Raw genomic sequence first — 22,474 nt, 5'->3', positions numbered from 1 at the left:
TTTACTACTTGTATGACCCTGGGTAAGTCACTCAACCTCTGTTTGCCTCAGTTTCCTCATCTGTAAAATGAAGGTGATAATAATAGGAGATAATAATAATACCTCTAAAGGTTGTTGTGAGAAGCAAAAAGATAATAATTTTAAAGTGCTTGGCATACTATCTGGCACATGGTATATAAATTTTAGCTATAGCATAAAAATACAGTATATACATTTTTAGCACATGGTGTATAAATTTTAGCTATTATTTGCCTAAATTTTAAGCACCTGGAGACCAATGACCAGGTCATCCACGGCCAGGGAATGCTCCTCCTTACTTCTGTGTCTCAGAATCCTGAGCATCTTTCACATCACATATCAGGGGTAGCTCCAACATAACATTTTTCTATGTCTTCTTTGTACTCTTCCCCTTCTGATGTCACTTTATGTTAGCTTTATATGCTGGATTTTCTTCCTTGAGTATATGTTGAAACCTCTCCACTTGAAGATGAATATGAGGGCAGGGGCTATTCTGTTCTTGCCTTAGTATCCTCAACAGCTAGCACAGTTCCTTGACCATAGAAGGTCCTTCATTATTATTACTGCAATCATTAATAACAATATTAATTGTTAGCACTTATATAACTCTTTTAAAGTTTGCAAAGTACTTTATATATATCAGCTCATATTATCCTAACAGCAATCCTGGGAGGTAGATGCTGTTATTATCTCCATCTTACAGATGAGGAGACTGAGGCAGACAGCATTTAAGGGACTCACCCAGGGTCACATAGCTAGTAAATGTCTGAAGCGGCACTTAAATTCAGGTCTTCCTGACTTTAGGCCCAGGGCTGTACACAGTACGTCTTCTAGCTGCCTTACGAATGCTTGTCAAATTGAATTGCTAAATTCTAACAGCAGAAATCTTCACTGTGCCCTTATTCTTTGTTTGCCTCAGTTATTTCATTTGTAGAACGTAGATAATAATAATACCTACTTCCCAGGGTTGCTGTAAAGATAAAATGAGATGATATTTGTAAAGTGTTTTGTAAACCCTAAAGAATTATACAAATGCTGCTGCTGCTGCTGCTAACAACAACATTTCCAGTTAGACTGCAAGTTCTTTGTGGGCAGGGACCACGTTTTATACTTCTTTGTTTCCCACAGACTGTAGGCATTCTATGCTAGGGCATAGAGTCCAGGCTTAGGAATCTAATTATTGCGCAGAAACCTTGCATTTTCAATGACTTCACGAGTAAATGCAAAAACCATTGGCTCAACAATTGGTTCACAGACACGACTTGGGATCCTCTTCATTCCAAACTGACCCTGTTGGACAAGTCCTAGGCAATTTCCCATCAGAAAATCCATAAAACCACAATGACTAACCTCTCAGAAAAAGCTGAGGTATTTTCAAGATGCACTGGACTGTGTTGAGAAAAGCTCTTTCCTTGGAGATCTTGAGAATGGTTTTAAATTGAGCAGATTGGGGAGAAAACTTGAGTGAGACAGCAGTTTTTTTCTTTTTGTCTTGAGATGGATAGATGGACTGAATCCTCTCATGGAGGCATGGATTCCATCCAGAGAGGATGAAACAATGACAAGAAACCAGGCTCAGGAGATACAAACTTGGCACAGAGAGCCCTGCCAAACACCAGCTCTCTTCACTGCCTTTTCACATGTCTGGATACTTTCCATGGCATGTGCAGTTTATAAACACCTTGTTTATTCCCTGAATGATTTTGGCGGGAGGCTCTGAAGGAAACCTGCCAAGACAATGGGCGCTTCCTTGGGCCCATTTCAACAATCCCACTTTTCTTTGACACAGTGTGCTTTCACTTCCTTATAATCTGCCCCCTCCTTTGCATAAAGGGGCAGAGCATGTTGAACAAAAGCAGCTCAGAAAGGCTACAGAAAATGAATTTATTAAAGAGAAGATGCTACTGGGTACCATACATCAACAGCAAAGGGGGCCACTTATTTTCCCACTTCTGATTCATTCGGATGGGGTTAAGTGTAAGGCAGTTTTAAATGAGGAGATCAGGGGATATCAGACAACATCATAACCCAATTGGCAAAATGAGACCCAAATCTGAACACTTTTAGAACAGAAGCTATTCCTGTTGGATATGAAAGCCTTCGAGACATTTAACAAGAGAGTTGAATGTGCCTGGCTAGGTAGCATGACTCTTCTGAATATCTGTGTCCAAACTTGTTATTGCTAGTGAGTCTGCGGCCAAGTCCCCTACCCAGCCTCTAGGGAATAATGGAAAGGAAACCAGCAGGTCACATTCCACATCCCTAAGGTATGTAGATTATGACACAGAGAAGATAAGGCCAGTGAGGGAGTGTACTCAGAGACCAATGAGAACCCTTTAAATATAGAAGGACAGACCAGGAAGAGCAGAGTTGAGTAGTTAGGACTGAGCTGTTTTAGTCTTACAAGCCAAGGTCATTTTGTAACTGTTTAGAGGAACCATTGAAGTAGGTCTCTATTAATTGCAGGCTTTAAACCCCAGTTAGTGACACTTTGGGTCATATGTAGGACTGTTGTGTTAGCAGAGCTGTAGAAATAGTTTAGGATACACAAAAACATAAGGAGAGATAAAGACCATTCCTTCTTTTCACCAATGTCATTAGGGCAGCCGATGATAGTTTTAATTAACTGTTACTTTGTTCTGACTCTCCTGAAGCTAATTGATAGCTCAGCTTGACAGTGACAAAGGATGAAGGAATGTTGAAGATGTAGTATGCATCCGTCCAGTACTTGGACCTTAGATATGATCTGGTCCAACCTTCTACCCAAGACCAAAAGCTAGTTACAATCAGGACTGGAATCCATGACTCTTGACCCCTGCTCTAGTATTCTATTAAGCCAACTGTGATCATAGACCCACAAATTGAGAGCTATAAGGGACCTAGAGGTAATCTAAGACAACGTCTTCATTTTCAGATAAGGACATTGAGGCCCTGAGAGGTTAAACAACTTACCCATGGTCACACAGATAAAAAGTGACAAACTAATAACATGAACTTAGGTCCTCTCACTTCAAAGCCAATTTCTTTCCACTGGACCATGGTGCCTCTCAATTAAATAAGGAACTCTTCACAAATCTGCATGTCATCATTGAGCAAGGGCCACACTCATCTTCTTTTTATTGTTCCAATTTTAGTATATGTGCTGTCAAACAGCCACTTTTAACACAGGAAGATCAGAAGAAGCAGTTTGAGAATGCAAAGTTTCCTATTGATTATGATGATGATGATGATGACAATAGCTGACATTTTATACATGGTGTTTTAAGGTTTGTAAGACACTTTATATATGTGTTATCTTGTTTGGCTCTTACAACAACTCTGTGGGATAGGTGCTATTATTCCAAATGATAGATGGGGAAACTGAGGCTAAAAGAGATTCTTGCCCCCACGCAAGTTAGATTGGTCTTCTCTTAAGAGGTATTGAGACTTGATCAGCTCATAGAACTCATGGCTCAGGCTGCTGATACCACTTTTCAACCACCTAGTAACGAAACAGCCACAAGGAACTCCAGGTTTTTGTTCTGATGCTTGGCTCATGGATCCAATGGGCAAGTGAGTCAAGGGAGCTTCACTTGAGCTGAATCAGCTCAAGTTATCTTCAGTGCATATCCTTGTTGACTATTCTCCTTTTGTGCACTGCCAAGTGGTCTATGAACATCTCATCTTGTGCTGGTATCAAACGTAAACTACCAGAAGACTGAACTGAGTCAGACCCAGTCCAGAATACTTACCCAGGGTCATAAAGCTACAAAGTGTCTGAGGTGAGATTGGAACTCAAGTGTCCTTGACTTCAAGTTCATTACTCTATCCACTCTCCATCCAAGCCGCTTCTGGAGTAATTGCAGATAACACTAAATCTTCAGACTATTGCTTAGCTTTTCCCTTGCCATCTTGTAATTATCTGGGATGGTGGGGACAGGGAAGGGGAAGCGTTTAGCCAGACCTGGGAATTGTTCCAATGGTGCAAGCCCTCCAAACGCCCCCATGTGGTTAACGGCCGTGTTAACACCGACATTTAGATTTTCTAGGCATTACCTTGGAGTTAGTCTAAAGGTTCTTTACTCTTGCTCGACAGTGACAAACTCACTGTATCCAACCACTGCTTTCTCACTCTTAGCAAATAGGACAATAGTCTTCCCTCATAACCTTGAGACGGATCCAAAGTGAAAAGGGCTGCCTCATAAGGTAATGAGTTCCATGTCACTGGAGGTCCCCCAGTGGCTATGGTACAAAGACTTGTCAGAATAGTATAGAACAGGTTCCTATTTATAAAAGGCCTCTGAAGTCATTTTCCAATACTGAGATTCTATGATTCTGCCTTTCTGTGTCTGTGTATACTTCTACCAGTACCATTGACCCAGAAGTCATTAGCATTAACCAGAGATTTGTTTCTGCATGAAAGATACACAGCATGGTACAAAGGAAAGCATTGGATTCAGAGTCAGAGAAATCCCTGAAATCCCAATTCTGTCTCTTGCTACCACTATATATTTTCTGTCTATAACTACTTGCAAATGCATATTGTATTGTATATATTACATCTGGAACAATACACGCAAATATAAGCACATGTTACCTTCCTGACTAGAACAAAAACAACAAAAAGTATCCAATGTGTGCCAGGAACTGTGCTAAGCACTGGAGATACGAAAGGAAGGGGTAGAAAAGTCTCTGCCTCAAGCAGCTCCCAATATAACACATGTACAAACAAGATATAGACAGGATAAACTGGATAGCATCTCAGGGGAGGAGATGGAGATGAGGAGGGAGAGAGTTCCAACCACAGGGGTCAGCCGGTAAAAGTACACAGAGCTGAGATGTAGAGTGTAATAACTGAGGAATAACAAGGAGGTCAGTGTCAACTGGATTGAAGAGATTAGAAAGGTAAGAAGGGCTGGGTTAGAAACTGCCTCAAAGGGGCAGCTAGGTGGCACAGTGGATAGAGCACCGGCTCTGGAGTCAGGAGGACCCGAGTTCAAATTCGGCCTCAGACACATAAAAATTTGCTTGCTGTGTGACTCTGGGCAAGTCACTTAACCCCAATTGCCTCAACAACAAAAAAAAAAAAAAAGAAAGAAAGAAAGAAAAAGAAATTGCTTTAAAAGCCAAATACAGGATTTTCTGTTTGATCTTAGAAGTTATAGGGTAACACTGAAGTTTACTGAATAACATGGAGGTGGGGGTGACATAGTCAGACCTGCACTTTAGGAGGATCAGTTTGACCAGACCATAAGCTCCTTGAGGGGGGGAGGGGATATATTTTCACTCTCGTCTTTCTTTCCCTAGTGCCTAGTGCAATATCTTACATATAATAAACACTTAACAAATAAATGCTTGTTGATTGATTGTGTGATTTTGGGCAAATTACAACTTCTGTGGACCTTACTTTGTGCATCTATAAAATTAAGGGGTTGGACTTACTTCCAAAGTCCCTTAGGTTTTTGACCCATGATCCTTTGGACCTATGGAATGGTGTTCTAAGATATGATCATAGTAAACCTACCCATTTGCCTACCTGTCTTAGGCGTATTATATTTCTACAGAATGATCATGTATAACTAAGTGATTTATTTAAAATACACATACACAAAAAAACTATTCTCTTCCAGAACACAATAATGCCTTGTTTGTCCATCATATACGGGGTCTAAGGTATCTCACATAAGTGAATTTTCCAGATAACTAAAGCATATCCTTTTAACCCTCAAAACTTTTGACTTTGCCTCTAATGGAAATATTTCAAAATTACATTACACACTACCCTTCCTTCTTAAGCTTTAGTTGTATAACAGTCTTGGTATATACCTTGGTGTGGAAGGTTGTTTGCCCCTATGCTGAGTGGCCTCCAGACTCCCAAGATTTTTGAGTTCTCATGCCTGCTTTTTATACATTCTCTCTCCTTCTTGGCTGCTATGCCAAATTGCTGTTGGCATAACACCTTCCAATAACCTTTTGGACTTGTTGCGTCTAATTTATTTTGGCTTGAGATGACCAACTTGATTAGAATTGTGACTAATGTAAGAATAAACAAAGAGCTTTGAAGAACTCAGACTTAGTGGCTAGTCTCTGAATAAAGACCACCGGTTTTAATAAATGGACTCTGTAAGTGTCTTGGTTTCTCAAATGTCATTTTTGCTTACTTCCTAGTTCTTAGCTCTATCCTTAGTAGCTGAGGTTGTCAGACAAATACACGCTAGATAAATGAGGGACTGTGGTCTCTCGTTCTCTGTGGAATCAGCTCTAGGCCCTAAATGGTTGGATAATCAAAAGGCTCTTTCTGTGATGTCCTAGTGTAAATTCATCCTCCTTCATCTTTATATGCATTAGTCTGTTCCTTCCAGTCCCATCTTGCCAAATCACATGAAGTCGTAGGGTGGGGGGAAGAATGGGGAAAAGAATAGGTAGGTGGAAAAAGAATCTTCCTAGCTAGGCCCTGTTGGTGTTGACCTAATATTAAGGCATGAATAGACATCAGAGCTCTCAGAGTCACTCAGTGATGAGGGGCCACCATCAGAGTTTCTTTGGGTATCGCTTTACAATGAGTACAGACGTTGATTTTTTTTTTAATTTCCTGGTTGCTCACTTACCACTCACTACCATTCCTGGCTCTTTCTGCATCTCCAGTGGCAGTAGATGCAATCTGGGGGACTACAGGGAAGTTCCAGGTTATACACAGGATTCTGGGCCTCAAATATGTTTACACATACGTAAACACACCAAGACACAAACCATTCATCATCTGGAACCAAAACCAAGTCAATGTGCAGTGTGACCATACTACATAATAATTATAGAATTATGAACTGAGTAAGGGAAAAGGAGGGGCATGATCACAGAACAGCCAGGGAGAGGGAAGTAGATCTGAGACCACATGGCCCTGATCCCTACAGGATTTCAGCAGGTACAGAGGTGGAAAGAGTAAGGTTCAGGCATTGGGAATGGGACAGCGCAGGTGGGGGAGAGTAGAGATGGACTAGGAAAGAACTGGATGGCCCAGTCTGTCTAGAACACAGTACAGGAAAGGTAGTAATGTTAAACAAGATTAGTTATAGATTTTATTTTATGTATCCTGCCAGCTTTTAGTTTCTGAGAAATAATCTTTGATTCCAAAACTTGGGCCAGAGGGAATTACTGAAGGCTTTTGAAAAAGGTAGTGATAGGGTCAGTCCTGTGCCTCAGGAAAACAATTTCAACAATTGAGCAAAGGACAGGTTGGAAAGCAGATACAAGTTATTAGGAAGATACTTGTTAGGAGGCCACTAGCACAGAGGTGTGTGTGTGTGTGTGTGTGTGTGTGTGTATGCATCAATTTTATATAGATGATATACATGCACATATATAATATATGCACATACATGTACATACATGTATATGCACACATATACACATGTGTGTGTGTATGTGTGCGTGTGTAAATCTACTTGGTTCAGTAAGATCCTAGGAGATGCTAATGATATTGATGAGAACAGTTAAATTTACAGAGAAAAAAATGTGTCCTGTAGCTCCAGACCACATCCCTCACACTGATGGGTAATCTCTAATATTTAAGGCCCTTTATAACTTGGCTTTAATCTGCCTTGATGACGTCCATCACTCCGCTTCAGGTCCAGCCAAGCGGAGCAGCTTGCTGTTCCTCACACACAACGTTCCATTCCCCATTTCCGTGACTCTGCTGACGCTCATGCATGCAATGAACTTTCTCCTCACCTCCATCCCTGCATGAGCCATTTCCTGATCATCCCGGCTACCAGCGCTTCATTCTCCAAATTATCTTGCATTTATTTTGCCCGTCTTTATTCATGTGTACACTGTCTCCTCCAATGGAATATAAACTCCCTGAGGTCAGGGACTGTTTCCTTCTTTGTTCTTGTATGCCCAGCAGCTAGCTCAGAGCTTGGCCTATACTAGATGCTCATAAAATGCTTGTGATTGATTGATTGATGTTGCGAATGTGTCCTACTGAAGACAGGAAGGAGCAGATAAGAGAATGGAGATGCCTTAGTATAATGTTTGTTTTTTTTTTTAAATTAAAGCACTTGCTGGGGCAGCTAGGTGGCGCAGTGAATGGAGCACTGGTCCTGGAGTCAGGAGGAACTGAGTCCAAATCCGGTCTCAGACCAGACACATAATACTTACTAACTGTGTGACCCTGGGCAAGTCACTTAATCCTAACTGCCTCACCAAAAAAAAAAAAAAAAAATTAAAGCATTTGCTGACCATGGATCTATAATGCAAGCCTCACATATACATATATATATATATATATATATGTACATATATATGATATAAAATGGAGAGATCTACATAACCAAAAACAAAAACAAAAAGATTGGAATTGGGGTCTCCTCTCACTAGACCACAGGAAATTCCCCAGCTCTATTAGTACTATTTAGGACAGGAAAGCAGAGATTATGTGGATTCACTGATATAGGCAGAATTTTTAAAGTTCCACTGATCCACCTATACCCATTAGTAGCTCCCAATTACCTCTAGAACAAGCTCAGAGCTAGAATTTAGTAGCAGAGAGGAACCAGGCCTCTGTCTCCAAATACCAGCGTGTGTGTGTGTGTATGTGTGTGTAGGGGGTAGGGATAGCCAGTCCTTCTCTTGGGATCTGCCCAATGCCCCCCACTTTATATACACACACACACCCTCCCCAAGCTCCCATAGTCAGCAAGCCCCTCTCACAGATCTACTTCTCTTTCAGGGCAGCTTAGATCACCCTTCTATGCCCGCACTTCCTGGAGTGAGGATCCATTCCACTATGATGAATACATGGGATCATCTCGATGATGGCTGTCCTTTGGCCCAAACAGGCACTGCTTCCCTTCTTTTTTTCTTTCTTTCTTTCTTTTTTTTTTTTTAAGGCAGTTGGGGTTAAGTGACTTGCCCAGGGTCACACAGCTAGTAAGTGTCTAGTGTTTGGTCTGAGGCTGGATTTGAACTTAGGTCTTCCTGACTTCAGGGCCAGTGCTCTATCCACTAAGCCACTTACCTGCTCCCCACTGCTTCCCTTCTTAACCCCAATCTGTATTTCTTTCTTTACCTATTTATTATCTTAGCTGACACTTATGGAGTACTTTAAGGTTTCCATATGTCATCACATTTCATCCTCACAATAGCTTGAGCAGGTAGTTGTACATTATCTCCATTTTACAGATACAGAAACTGAGCATCAGAGTGGCAAAGTACATGGGCATCTGTATAGTGAATGTCTAAGGTGGCATTTGAATCCAGGACTCACCTGATTCCAAAGTCAGTATACTCACTGCTGTACCAGGCTTGCTCGGGGCTTGAAAGGATGATGACTGAATTTGAAGGACCTTTTCTGCTTTTTCTTCTTCAAGTGCTCTTTACCCCATCAGATCCTCAAAACGCCACCATGTGGTAGGCACTGCAGGCATTACTATATCTACTGAGGCAGTCTGAATGGTTAGAGCACTGGGCCTGGAGTCAGGAAGACATGAGTTCAAACTTGGCCCCGGGTACTTACTGTGTGACGTTGGGCATGTCGCTTAACCTCTGTTTGCCTCTGTTTCCTCAACCGTAAAATAGGGATAATAACAGCACCTACTTTGCAGTATTGTTATGAGGATCAAATGAGATAATATTTATACACCCCTTAGCACAGTGCCTGGCACATAGTAGATGCCATATGAATGTTTATTCCCTCGTTGTCTTCCCTTATTTTACAGATCAGGAAACTGAAGGTCAGATAAAGTAGTAACTAACTTATCTAGTAGTTAATTTACAACATACTGACACAGCTAGTAAGTATCTAGTAAACTGGGCAGGACTCAAACCTAGGTTTATCCTGACTCTAAGTCCCATCACTCTTTCTATACTGTGTTATCTCCTGTATGGGTAGTGAGAACTTCTAAAACATTGGATAATACTCCAAGGATTCCACTAGTGTCAGTGTTTCCTCTACCTGTAGAAAGAGCAGTTCCTATAATCAATCTGGTGTTGAACCCTGCACTTAGCTAAACTGACCTTTAAAAGAAGCTCACTCCAGTCATCGGCCCATCCATAAGGTTATCCCAGTCTGGCAAGTCTTGTCAGAGCTTATGTGCCGTGGATATGGTCCTGTGCCCAGAGTAAGGATTTAATAAACGCTTGTTGACTAGCTGACAGACCCAGCACACTAGGACATCACCCTGAGGTGTTAGGGGAAGCCATTGGTGGAAAAACTGATTAAATAACAATGGTGATTAATTAATATTTATAAACTTTTTAAAAATTGTTAATTAATTTATTTTGAATTATCAACAATCACTTCCATAAGCTTTTGAGTTTTAAATTTTTCTCCCCCTCCTTCCCCACCTCCATGCAAGAAAATGAAAAAATGTATGCATCATCCCTTGTTATTCATTAACTGATCTGGCTCCCAAGGTGGCTTTTTAACTGTACTTTCTTATGAAATTTCATTTACACTCTACTTTATGCACCCCAAAAAGGCAGGATGGCCAGGAGCAAAAGAAGAAGAAGAAGAAGAAAGAATGTTATTAAATTTCAGGTGCCTAAGAAAATGCCAGGAACAGGCTCTCTTGTACGTGTGCTACCAATGAGCCTGGCATTTATCAGCTTCCTTGCTGAGAATATCCTTTAAGTGACTAAACTTTACTCCTTCCACATTTGTCATGTCATGTAAAGAAAGTAAGAGTTACATTTAACTCTCCAAGAAATGACAGACCCAAGGGTCTCCCAGGTTTTCAACTGACAGGCTGTGATAGAATTATGGAAATTTTCCTCGCTGAGCTATAAATATACTAACTTATGGAGAGAGATTGATCTTTCAAACAAAAGTTTTCTAGAGGAGTTCAAAAAACTACCCATAGGGGAGTTACCATCAAATGGGAACTCATCAGAACTATCTGCCAAAAAATGCTCCAAAACCAAATAATAAGGGAAATGCAAATTAGAAGGATTTGGAGGTTTCACCTAGCACCTATCAAAGTGGCAAAAATGAAAAAAGAGGGAAATGGTTAATGCTAGGGGGGTTTGGGGGGAAAACGGATATACTAATATAATGTTTGTGGAACTATAAATTAGTCCATTCTGGGGGGGGGGGATTGGAATTACACTAGAAAAGTTGCTCAATAGGGTATACACTCCAAGGACCAAAGGGTTGGCAAAAAGGCCCTATTTAGACAAAAATATTCAGAGCAGTATTAATTGCAGTAGCAAAAAGAATGGAAACAAGGCATCCAACAATTGGAAAATGGCTGACCAAACTGTGATAGATAAATATAATGGAGCACTACTGCATAAGAAAAAAAAGAATTATGAGGAATTCAGAGAAATACAGGAAGACTTACATGAACACAATGAAGGAAGTATATACAATGATAGTTAAGTAAAGTAAAAGGCAAGTGAACAGATTTATTTTAAAGACCAATCTTGGTAGTGTAGATCAAACAATGAAATATACTTCCATCCTCTCAGCAGAAATGTTACAGATGGTGGATGTGGAAGGTTGAATACTCTGCTGGACTCAATGGGTAAGGCGTGATTTACAGGAAATGATTGGGGTATAAAAATAAAGGCACTGAGATAAGTTAAAAGGGAAGGGAAACCATCTATCATAAAATGTTAAAATATAAAAAAGGCAAATATAAACAAGGCTTATACTTTTGCCAGGCTTCAGGAAAGAATGGAAAGACAAGAGCTGAGGATGATCAAAACATAATTTAAATGTCATGAACCATTCTCCATTTTCAAGTGGAAAGTTCTCTCGGGAGGAAGAATGGCAAAGTCAATAACGGGAGAGTCCAAACTGAATTAGGAGAGGTTTCCATTTTGTCTACACTAATAAAAGGAGAACGAGCTAATTGGTCAACAACGGTCATGGAATATAGTATTGGAATTTTAATAAGGAAACCTGGAATCAAATCCTGCCCCGACCCTGTCTGCATCACCGTATGGCATCAAAGCTACATACAGTTGTAAGTTGGAAGAAACTTTAGCAATTAGAAGTCCCAGTCTGAGTTTCCTCATCTATAAAATTGAGATAATGAGACATGCACTGTGTATATCATGGTGGTGGTTATCTGGAAAGCAGCTGATAAACTAAAGCTCTATATTAATGTGTGTAAAGTAAAAAAGAGATTGATCTAGGAGTCCATAAAACCTGGGTCCATCCCTCATCTAGACACTTATTAGCTGCTTAACATGGGTAAGTCACTTAACTCTCTGAGTCTCAGTTTCCTTGCCTGTAAAATAGAGCAGCTAGGTGGTACAGTGGATAGAGTACTGGGCTTGGAATCAGTGAGATCTGAGTTCAAATCTGACTTCAGACACTTACTTAGCTGTGTGACCCTAGACAAGTCAATTAACCCTGTTTACCTGGGTGTCATCATCTGTAAAATGCAGTGGAGGAAATAGTAAACCACTCTAGTGTCTTTGCCAAGAAGATTCCAAATGGGGTCACGTGATTGAAAACAACTGAACAACAATAACAAAAAATTGGAGGTAATAATACTTTTACCTCATAATGTTGACTGGAGAATCAAATAAGCTATATGTGCAGTGTTTTGAAAACCTTAAAACACTGTATAAATATCAGCTGTCATTTTCTCCACATGTCATCCATCTTGTTAATCTCATCTTTTTCAGTGGAGTTCAGATAGAAATGGACCTTAGGATGTTATCCTGTTCTTCTTTTCTATCTAATGTTGTGTGTACTGTGGTACAGATGGATAAAGTCATTGCTTTTTTATAACTGAATAAAAGATCGGGGACGTAAGTTCATTTTTTGTAGGCTCACTGAAAGGATCTTCAGAATATGCCAAGAACACACAGGGATAACAAACCTCATCATGTTTTCATGCAGATTTGCCCTCTTCTTCCATGCCTCCTCTTCCTCCTCCTCCTTCCTTTTTTCCTATGAATTTAAGATAAGAATGGCCCTGGGAAAAGTCACTATTTTATACTTTTTTCCTCCACATTGGCATCTTTTATCTTTTCTCCCCAAACACAGCACTACTCTGAGTTTCCCTATCTCTGCTAAGGGCACTTCCGTCTCCAGGTAACCAATTTCCCAATCTCCATGTTTTCCTTGACTCCTCCCTCTTACATATAATAAGTTGCCATATACTGTCATTTCTACCTCCACAACATCTCTCACATATGTCCTCTTTTTTTTTCACTCACACAGTTGCCATTCTAGGTTGAGTTCTTACCACTCCAGTCGTCCAGATGATTGCAATAACCTCCTTTTTGGTCTCTCTGCCTTAAATCTCTCCCCAACTCCAATCTATCTTCCACACAGAAGCCAAAATGATGCTCCTAAAGCACAAGTCTGATCATGTTACCACCTTGTGTAAGAAACTCCAGGGGCTCCCCATTACCTCTAAAATCTGGTCCATATTTAAATTTATATTCACAATTTTCACAATCTTACTCCCCTTGATACATTTTATGATACGGTCATATTGATCTTGCTCTCCCACACACACAATGCTTCATCTTTTATCTCTGAAAAATAAAATCTATAAATACCCATTTAACCAAATGGACACATAAAATCCTAGGCCAGTGGCTCCAATGCTTTTGATTATCCTAAGGGAAAAAAAGACCCTATTTTTAATGTTCAAAAATGTCATGGACCTCCCTTCCACCAATAGTTGTGCTGTTAATGTCCATAGTTAAGAAAACATACAACTTCCTTGCAAAAAGTCCAGGATTCCTCTATATTGTTGCCTGTACCTGAAATGCATTGCATCCTTATCTCTACTTTTTGGAATCTTTTGTTTCCTTTACAATTCAGTTCATGAATCACTTTCTAGGAGGCTGGTACCTCCAACTGATGGCTTCTTCCCCTTTAAGATTACCTTTTATCTAATTTGTATGTATCTTGTATATATCAAAATGTGTACACATTGTCCCAGCAGTTAAAATGTAAACTATTGGAGGGCAGGAAATATTTCACTTTTTTTTCCTGGTATCCTCAGCACTTAGCACAGAGCCTGGCAGATAGTAGGGATTTAATAACAAAACACTTGTTAAATGATTGAATCCCCATACTTTTTGGTGAGGAACTAATCATCTTTTAATAACTACCTTAGAGTAAATGACCCTGAATTTTGTTATTATTTTATGGATTTTACTAGGATCATTATCACTATTAGTCTATGATACCCACTCAGATGAGTAAAACTACCTCAGGAACTGACTTCCTCCTACAAAGATGGGTGTTGGGTGGCATCTAAGTCTCTTTTAAACTCTAGAAGATAGAATGTCTAGTATTTGTTACAAATTTACTATATATAATCATAGGAGTTTACATTTGCATAGCAAACTGTAGATTATTAAGTGCTCATCTCATAACAGTCTTGTGACTGTGATGGAGTAGTTCAAGAACAATTACCTCTACTTACTTAATTGATAAAGAAACCAAGTCTCAGAAAAGTTAAGTGACTTGGCTAAGGTTATCCAAATAGTATCAGAGCCAACACTCGGCTTTTGTGGATTGTTGGAGAAAAGAAGTTTTTTTTCAAGATAGTTATGTATTTTCTCAATCAATGGACATTAATAGTACAACTATTATCAAGAGAGGGAGTCCATCACATTTTTAATCACTAAAAAGTAGGTCCTCATGCTTAAAAATATTGGGAACCACCAGCCTAGGATGTATGCACCTGGTTGTTTTTTTTTTCTTTTCTGGCAGCCTATCCAAGCTTGGATCAGTACACTCAAATCAAGGAACCAACCCCTGAACAGCCTAGGGCTTTGAAATAGATATGATATGCTTAGCCTGATGATCACCTGCCTCAGACCACCCTCACGCCATAAAATTGGCAAAGAGCTAGTCAGAGGATGAGAAAAGGTGGGGCTCAATAGCCTCTGGCTTACAGGAGCTAAAGCCCATCACCAAAAAAAGGTCTGAGGTAAAAGGAAAGGGGACCCTGTTCTGGGATTTGAAGTCTCTGAGCTCTGAGGGAAGGTGGAAAGCTTTCCTCTCAAAAGTCAGCGAGGGTGTTTTCAAACACCCAGTACTTTGTGTGTAAATCTTTCCTCAACATGGATGTTCTTACCACAGATAAAACGCTTTCTTGCTTGGGGCAAAATAAAGTGATCCCTAGGAGGTGGAAAACCCCACAGCCACCAATCTACCCCGTATGAACAGGGGAGCATGATACTCTTGGCTTCTGAAATGGAAATAATAACTTCACTTGACAACTGGTAGAGGAAATTGTTGTTGCTTTTTCAGATGGTGCTGAGGTCACAAATGAACACAGAGCAATTATTCAACTCACTTTTGCCAAACGTTTGTTTGGAAACATATCCTGTCTTTTGTAATCTACATTTCTTTATGTATATTCTTTCCCTAAGGATCTTCTCCATTCTGGTAGTTTCACCTTCCACTTCAATCCTGCATGGCTCCCATACCAGTCTCTCTGGCCTTGAACCTCTCATCCAGTCCCATTCATTCATTCATTCTCTCTCTCTCTCTCTTATTTTTTGAGGGAATTTGGGTTATATGACCTGCCCAGAGTCACACAGTAAGTGTCTGAGGCCGGATTTGAACTCAGGTCCTCCTGACTCCAGGGTTGGTGCTCTATTCACTATGCCACCTACCTACCCCACATTTCTCCAACAGCCTGCAGACTATTTTGTCTTACACCGCTTCTTGGATAGGACTGGAGGGAAGGGAGAGAATAAACATTTACATAGCACATCTTAGTGCCAGGTACTATGCTAAGTGCATTACAATTATTATCTCATTTGATCCTTACAACAACCATTTGAGGTGGTGCAGTTATTATATCCATTCTACAACTAAGGAAACTGAGGCAAACAGAGGTTAAGTGACTTGCCCAAGGTCACACAGCTAGTAAGTACCTAGGACGGATTTGAACTCAAGTCTTTCCTGACTTCAGTTGTCTTTATCCAGTGTGCTGTCAAGATTTTAAGAAAACCCAAAAAAGTTCCATCATGTTGCCTGTGGATTCCCAAAATTCCACTTGTCAGAGATAGATTCTTCCTGATCAAACTTTTATCTCTAGTAAAAAATGACTTACACCATTGAGAAAAGTACTGTGAAGCCATTATAAGTCATTAACAACATAATGTGAATTAGTGGGACGATTATTTTCCCGGTGATAGACAAATGTGAGCAGGTTTGGATGCAGCAAGGTTGGGAAAGAGAGGTCCAGAACAAGAGCACTGCTGGGGCTGAGCTAACCTGGGTAACCTCCTTCCGGGAAGCACTCTGCTCTGCAGAGCCTTCTTCCTTCCATTTTCCTTTTCCCCAACCTAGGAGTTAGGTACAGATCAGCTCTCCTCCCTAATGCAGTGGAAGGTAACAGAGAGCAACACTTGGAGTAATGGGGGGGGAGGGGGAGGGGAGGAAGGAGGAGTTGCAGAGACAACAGGCTAGACAGTAGGAAAACTTCCTAACCGTTAGGATAGCCCAAATGAGGAAAAGGCTGCCTTGGGAGGTCCTGAGCTCCCTGTCACTGGAGTTCTTCAAGCACAGATTAGATGACCACTTGATAGAGATGTTGGGAAGCATTTACTAGCTATGGGATGTTGGGCCAGTCCCCTCAATCCTCTGTCTCCCCAGGTAAAATTGCCTCCCTCTACCCAGCCTCCCTGAAAAAAAAAAAAACCTTGTATTTAACCTGCATTTACTTTGCATATATTTTTGTATTTATTTATGTGTGTATGTTGCATCCTTCCTCCAACCCCCAGGAGAATGTAATTTTAGGGGCAGGGATTGGCTTTTTTTTAAAAATTTGGTTTGTATCATATCCTCAGCATCTAGCATCGTGCCTGGCATAGAGTAGCTGTTTAATAAACGCTGGTTGGTTAATTGAGGAAAGGGGATTCTTTTGTAACTGTGGGTTTCCCATATTCTCTGAGATTCAAGACTTTGATTTCTGTGGACAGAGTTAAGAGCCCTGAACAGCGAGGGAAAGAGCTCAATGGCACTGTCTCAACTTGGACAGCCAAGTTGAGAAGATAGGATAGATTTTAAGCCCTGATTTCCTATTCCTGCCTTGATTAGAAGTTGAGATTCACAAAGTACTATGGAATATTTAGTTTTATAGGTCTGAAAAGACATTAAGGAAGCTGATTTTTAAATTAATTTATTTATTTTTAGTTTTCAACATTCACTTTTGCAAGATTTTGTGTTCCACATTTTCTCCCCATCTCTTCCTTCCCTCTACCCCGACAGCATGCATTCTGATGACCCCTTTCCCCAATCTGCCCTCCCTTCTATCACCCCCACCCCTTCTCTTATCCCCTTTCCCTTCTATTTTCCTGTAGGGTAAAATAGATTTCTATACCCCATTGACTGTGTATCTTATTTCCCAGTTGCATGTAAAAACAATTTTTAACATTTGTCTTTAAAACTTTGAGTTCCAAATTCTCTCCCTCTTTCCCTCCCTCCCCACCTGCCCTAATTGAGAAAACAACCAATTTGATATAGGTTATACAAGTGTAGTCATGCAAAACACTAAGAAAGCTAATTTTTAAAAAAAAATTATCTATACTTTGAAGACTCTCTTCTATATCTTTTGCAACTCAGATTCTATATCCAGAAATGAGAGAAAGAGAGAGACAGAGAGAGACAAACGAGATAGGAGGAGAGAGACAAGAAAGTAAGACAGAGACAGAGATGGGGGAGAGACAAAGAGAGACAGAAGAAGGTGGGGAGAGAAAGGAGAGAAAAGAGAAAAGGGGAGGGGGAGAATAATGAGAAGAGGAGAGAGACAGTAGATAGGAAAAGACAGAGAGACAGAGATAGAAGATGGGGGGGAGAGAAAGACAGAGAGGGGAGAAAGGAGGGAGAGAGAAGGGGGGAAGAGGGGAAGAGAGGAGAGAGGGAAGGAGAGAGGGGGGAGGGAGAAAAGAAGAGGAGAGAGAGAGAGAGAGAGAGAGAGAGACAGACAGACAGACAGACACAGAGAGAGAGACAGAGAGAGAGACAGAGAGAGAGACAGAGACAGAGACTGCCAGCTGGAGCAGGACCAGAACCAGCAAACACCTGTTTAAAGAGGCAAATTAGCCCAGGATGCCTGCTAGCAGCTTCGAAGCAGTACCCAGCTCACTTGAGCTGAGTGTGGAAATAAGCCACCTGGTCTCCTGATTGTGAGGTCAGACTGTCATTACTGTAAATTCCTTAGCTGCTTTGGCAGACTCTTCAGTTCTTGGCCCGAAGGGAATTTGGTGTGTTGTGGTCCACTGCTGCATGTCATTTTAGCAGTTCCAATTTCTTTCCCACTCATGATATCCACAAGCCATCCCGAAAGAAACAACAGGGATGTCCCCAGAGAAAACTGCAGTCCCTCTCTCTGTTTTCCAAAGTTCAGATATATCCACTAGGCTACCACGTTTCTTGTAGGTTTTTCCTTGACACAATATCTTATATACAGAGCCTGGAGGGGCTGAGGGGCTGGGCCCAGAGCCATCTCTTACGGTGCACCATCTCTTCTGTGTGACCTTTTCTAATTCCCCCAACTGTTAGTGCCTTCCTTGCAAACATACCTTGTTTTTATCTTGTATATTCATTTTATGCATATATGTAAGCAGGGAAGGAGGAGGAGGAGAGAGAGAAGTTTCAAGAAGGGACTCCTGACTGAGTTCCCCAAGAAACTTGATGAAATTGCAGGATAAAACAGAACGAGATGTAAGAGTTCACCTCTTTCAGACTTTGAAGTGACCCATCTGCATATAGGTTCTACCCGTATAGTCGTGCAAAACACTAAGGAAGCTAATTTCAAAAAAATCATTTACACTTTGAAGACTTTCTTCTATGTCTTTTGCAAATCAGATTCTATATCCAGAAATGAGAGAGACAGAGACAGAGAGAGACAAACAAAATAGGGGGAGAGAGACAAGAGAGTGAGGCAGAGAGACAGAGATAGGGAGAGAGTCAGAGAGAAACAGAGAAAAGTGGGGGGAGGAGGGATGTGCCTTGTAAAGGATATGCCCCTGTCATACTTTGGTCATCTTAAAGGAGGTGTCAAGAAGTTTCTCTATTTACTTGTGGTAGCTGTTTGGATCAATAAAGGATCAAGCACAGCTCTGGAGGCCTTTAAAAAGCAAGAGAAGCTCTGACAAAGCCATCATCTGCTGGTCAAGAAGACAGAATACAACTTTCTCCTTTCTGTCTGTCTGTCTCTCTTCCTCTCCCCCCATTTCTCTGTCTCTCTTTGTTTCTCTCTCTCTCTCTCCCTTCTCTCTCTTTATTCCCCCTTTCCTCTCCTCTCCTCTTTGTCTTTCTCTGTATTTCTACACACACACACACACACACACACACACACACACACCTATGAAGAAAGAAGCCAGCTCTTGAGAAGGAATTACCCACCACCTTTTTCCCTTATACTTTTTTTTTCCAGAATGCAGCAGTAGTACAGTGGGGGTTGGGGGGGTGGGAGGGATTTGTCTCTTCTCCTCCTCCACCATCAGCAGTATGGCAACTTGCCCAGCAGAAGACCCCTCAGCTAGCCAAGCATGGGCTTAAGCACAGAGAGTGGATTTTTTGGGGGGAGGCTAGGCAATGGGGTTAAGTGACTTGCCCAGGGTCACACTGCTAGCAAGTGTCAAGTGTCTGAGGCCAGATTTGAACTCAGGTCCTCCTGATTCCAAGGCCAGAGCTCTATCCACTGTGCCAGCTAGCTGCCCCAGAGAGTGGATTTTAAGAAAGGAGTGGGACACAGGGTTGGGTGGCCCAATGTACTCAGCAAATAGCTCCTGCACTAGGAAGGAACAGTGTAATGCTACAAGGAGAGACAAGAAAGGGAGGTCTGAATCACCTTAGCTAAATGTAGTCTCTTCATTTGTGCCTGACTAGTAAATTCCTTTTGTGTTCACTCTTCCCACTGATACTGTGTAAATTCGCTGACAAATGCCCAGAAGTGTGAGCTGCATTGACCAAATGTGTACAAGCCTATGCTCTCAGTGTTTTCACTCTTCTCATTGCTATTCTGTGACCTCGAGGGAAAGTCTCCCCTAGGTTTATGGGGAGACGTTTAATAAATTATCTTTTTTCACTCTGCCTTTCTAGTGGTCAAACCTTTGCTTTGAGCACTTTTGGTTGACTATAAAAAATAAACATGCTGGAAGGGTCTCTCAAGCTATAGTTTTAAAAATGTGAACCTACAAAGTATCTTAAATTTAGAATAGTCATCCCCTTGGGGACCCAACCTCCAAATTCAAATTAGGGGATACCCCAGGAGGGTGGTTTACTTGTATGTGTACTTGGTGTCCCCAGTAGAATGTAAGCTACTTGGTGAAAGGGGCTAGTTTTTTTTCTTTATATCACTAGAACCTACCACAGAGCTAGCAAATAATAAGTGTTTAATCAATACCGATTGATTGATTGATTGATTGATTGAATTAATGAGAAGTTGGGGAAACCTATAGTGAATTCACTTCCCTCCCAGGGCCATTTTCTGGTTCAAAAGACTAAAGAGGTTACAACAGGGTGATAGGTATCCTTGAGGGGAGAGGGTTGGGAAGAAGTAGGGAGTACCCTCAATGAAGGTAGAGGGGTGTTTGTGAGATGACTATGTATACAGACCTCAGGTTTTGGAGGAGGGGTAATATGTGGTGAAGCACTCCTTTCCCTGCTAGCTGGCTCCCTGCCTCAGTCAGTTATGACTCAGCAAAAGACCCAGGCTGCTCACTCCTATTCACCATACCTTCCACAGACATGATTCTGCATAAATAGTATAGCATCTGACTTGTTTTCCCCCTCATTTTGCAATCTCAATCGTTCATTCGCTCAAGAAATATTTATTTTGTCTATTAAGTACAACGCATAGTGCTAGGTAGTAGGAGAGATGACTATTTTCTTATGATGACCTTTCTGTAAATCCAAATTAGGTTAGAAACATAACATGGCCTTCCACAATCTGGCTGTCTTTTATTCAATCATTTTTCAGTCATGTCCAACTCTTCATGACCCCATGTGGGGTTTTCTTGACAGACACTAGAGTAGTCTGCCATTTCCTTCTCCAGCTCATTTTACAGAGGAGGAAACTGAGGCCAACAGGGTCACACAGTTAGTGAGTGTCTGAGAAGGGATTTGAACTCACATGGAGGAGTCTTTCTGACTGCAGGCCTGACACTCTACCCACAGTGCCACCTACCTGCTCCAGTCTGGCTCTCTACTATCTTTTTAAGGCTGATTTGACATTCCTTTTTTTCACAGACTATTTCAGTTAAACTGGCCTTCTTTCTAGCTGTTCTCTGAACTCAACAATTCATTCCCCCTGTGCCTTTGCTTAGTTGCTCCTCCATGCCTGGAGTGAGTTCTTTGGCTCCTCCATTTTTTAGAAGCCTGAGCTTCCTTCAAGGTGGGCACTGGGACCACCTCCGCAAGGGAAGCCTTGTGGATCTCCCAAATTATTAGGGCCCAACAATTAATAAATAATAAGCATTTATTAAGTGACTACTAAGAGTCAGGCTCTGCCTGATAAGTAATGGAGATAATACAGATACAACATGCTCACAGATGCTGGTATCATGTGACTTTGTATTTTCATCTCTGTGTAAATGGTGCATCCTCTCAGTAGGCCAGGCTCCTTGAGGGCAAATACCATTTTTTTCTGTCTTTGTATCTGTGGTGCTGTGGCCATTAGAAGTGCTTAATAAATGACTGTTGAATTAGATTGACTGTGTTGACTATAAATGCTTACAAAGTATTTTCCACTGGGCAAGAGAAAATAAGCATGGGTGAGGACAACCCTTTCAGGTTTGTGTTTATTAGAATCATTCAGTGAATATGACACCAACGAATCACAGGAGCAAAGATCCAGCACTTCTGAATCCAATGAATCCTGTTTGAAACCAATGAAATTTTTGTAAGTAAGTGATACATCTATAGTAAAGTGGTCAAGCAAGGTCATACAAGAACACATCTAGAGCTGGGAGAGACCACAGAAATCATCTAATCCAACCCCTCATTTTATAAATGAGGCAACTGGGACCCAGAGAAGTTAGGTGCCTTCCCCAAGGTCATACACCTGAGCCAGAAATCAAATAAGACTTCTCTAACTCTAAGTTCATCTCTTTCTCCTAAACCATAGAGGACAACCAAGGTCTTGCAACTGAGATGAGCAAATGTTCACCTGTGACACATGTATGATGCTTACTACTGGGGAGACATATTCAGGGATAGAAGATTGAGAGTAAGTTCATCTGCCACAATTCAAACAGCCCATTCCAGACTACAATTTCCTGTGAATTTCCACTAAATGTTTATTCCTACAGTGATTACTTACTCCTCCAGTTTTGGTGTCTGGCACATAATAGGTATTTAATAAATGCCTTTTGATTGACTTATTAGTGCATGTTGCACTTCAACCCCAAACCAGAGAGGCACCTTGGAATACCCCTAGTCAGCATAGTGAAGACGCAGGACAGAAAGCTCTAGGACCTGGCAGGAGCTAGCTTCATTGGCCCCTCAAACCTCATGGGGTCTCCTGTGGACACACGC

The 22,474-nt window shown here is 41.1% G+C and overlaps 1 protein-coding gene and 1 non-coding gene across 2 annotated transcripts in view; both read right to left on the bottom strand.

Moving 5' to 3' along the window:
- The window catches only part of ACOXL (acyl-CoA oxidase like), a 521,856-nt gene that overhangs the window by 198,798 nt on the left and 300,584 nt on the right, over positions 1–22,474 (bottom strand). The window lies entirely within an intron of this gene.
- LOC114037145 lies at positions 3,070–3,175 on the bottom strand. Its single transcript, XR_003568424.1, has one exon. It is a non-coding gene; the product is annotated as a U6 spliceosomal RNA (small nuclear RNA).

This window comes from Vombatus ursinus, unplaced genomic scaffold, assembly GCF_900497805.2.
Source record: "Vombatus ursinus unplaced genomic scaffold, bare-nosed wombat genome assembly UNPS02010219.1, whole genome shotgun sequence".
Taxonomy (NCBI): Eukaryota; Metazoa; Chordata; class Mammalia; order Diprotodontia; family Vombatidae; genus Vombatus; species Vombatus ursinus.
The sequence above is the reverse complement of the archived record's forward strand: the minus strand, read 5'-3'. Positions and strand labels throughout refer to the sequence as shown.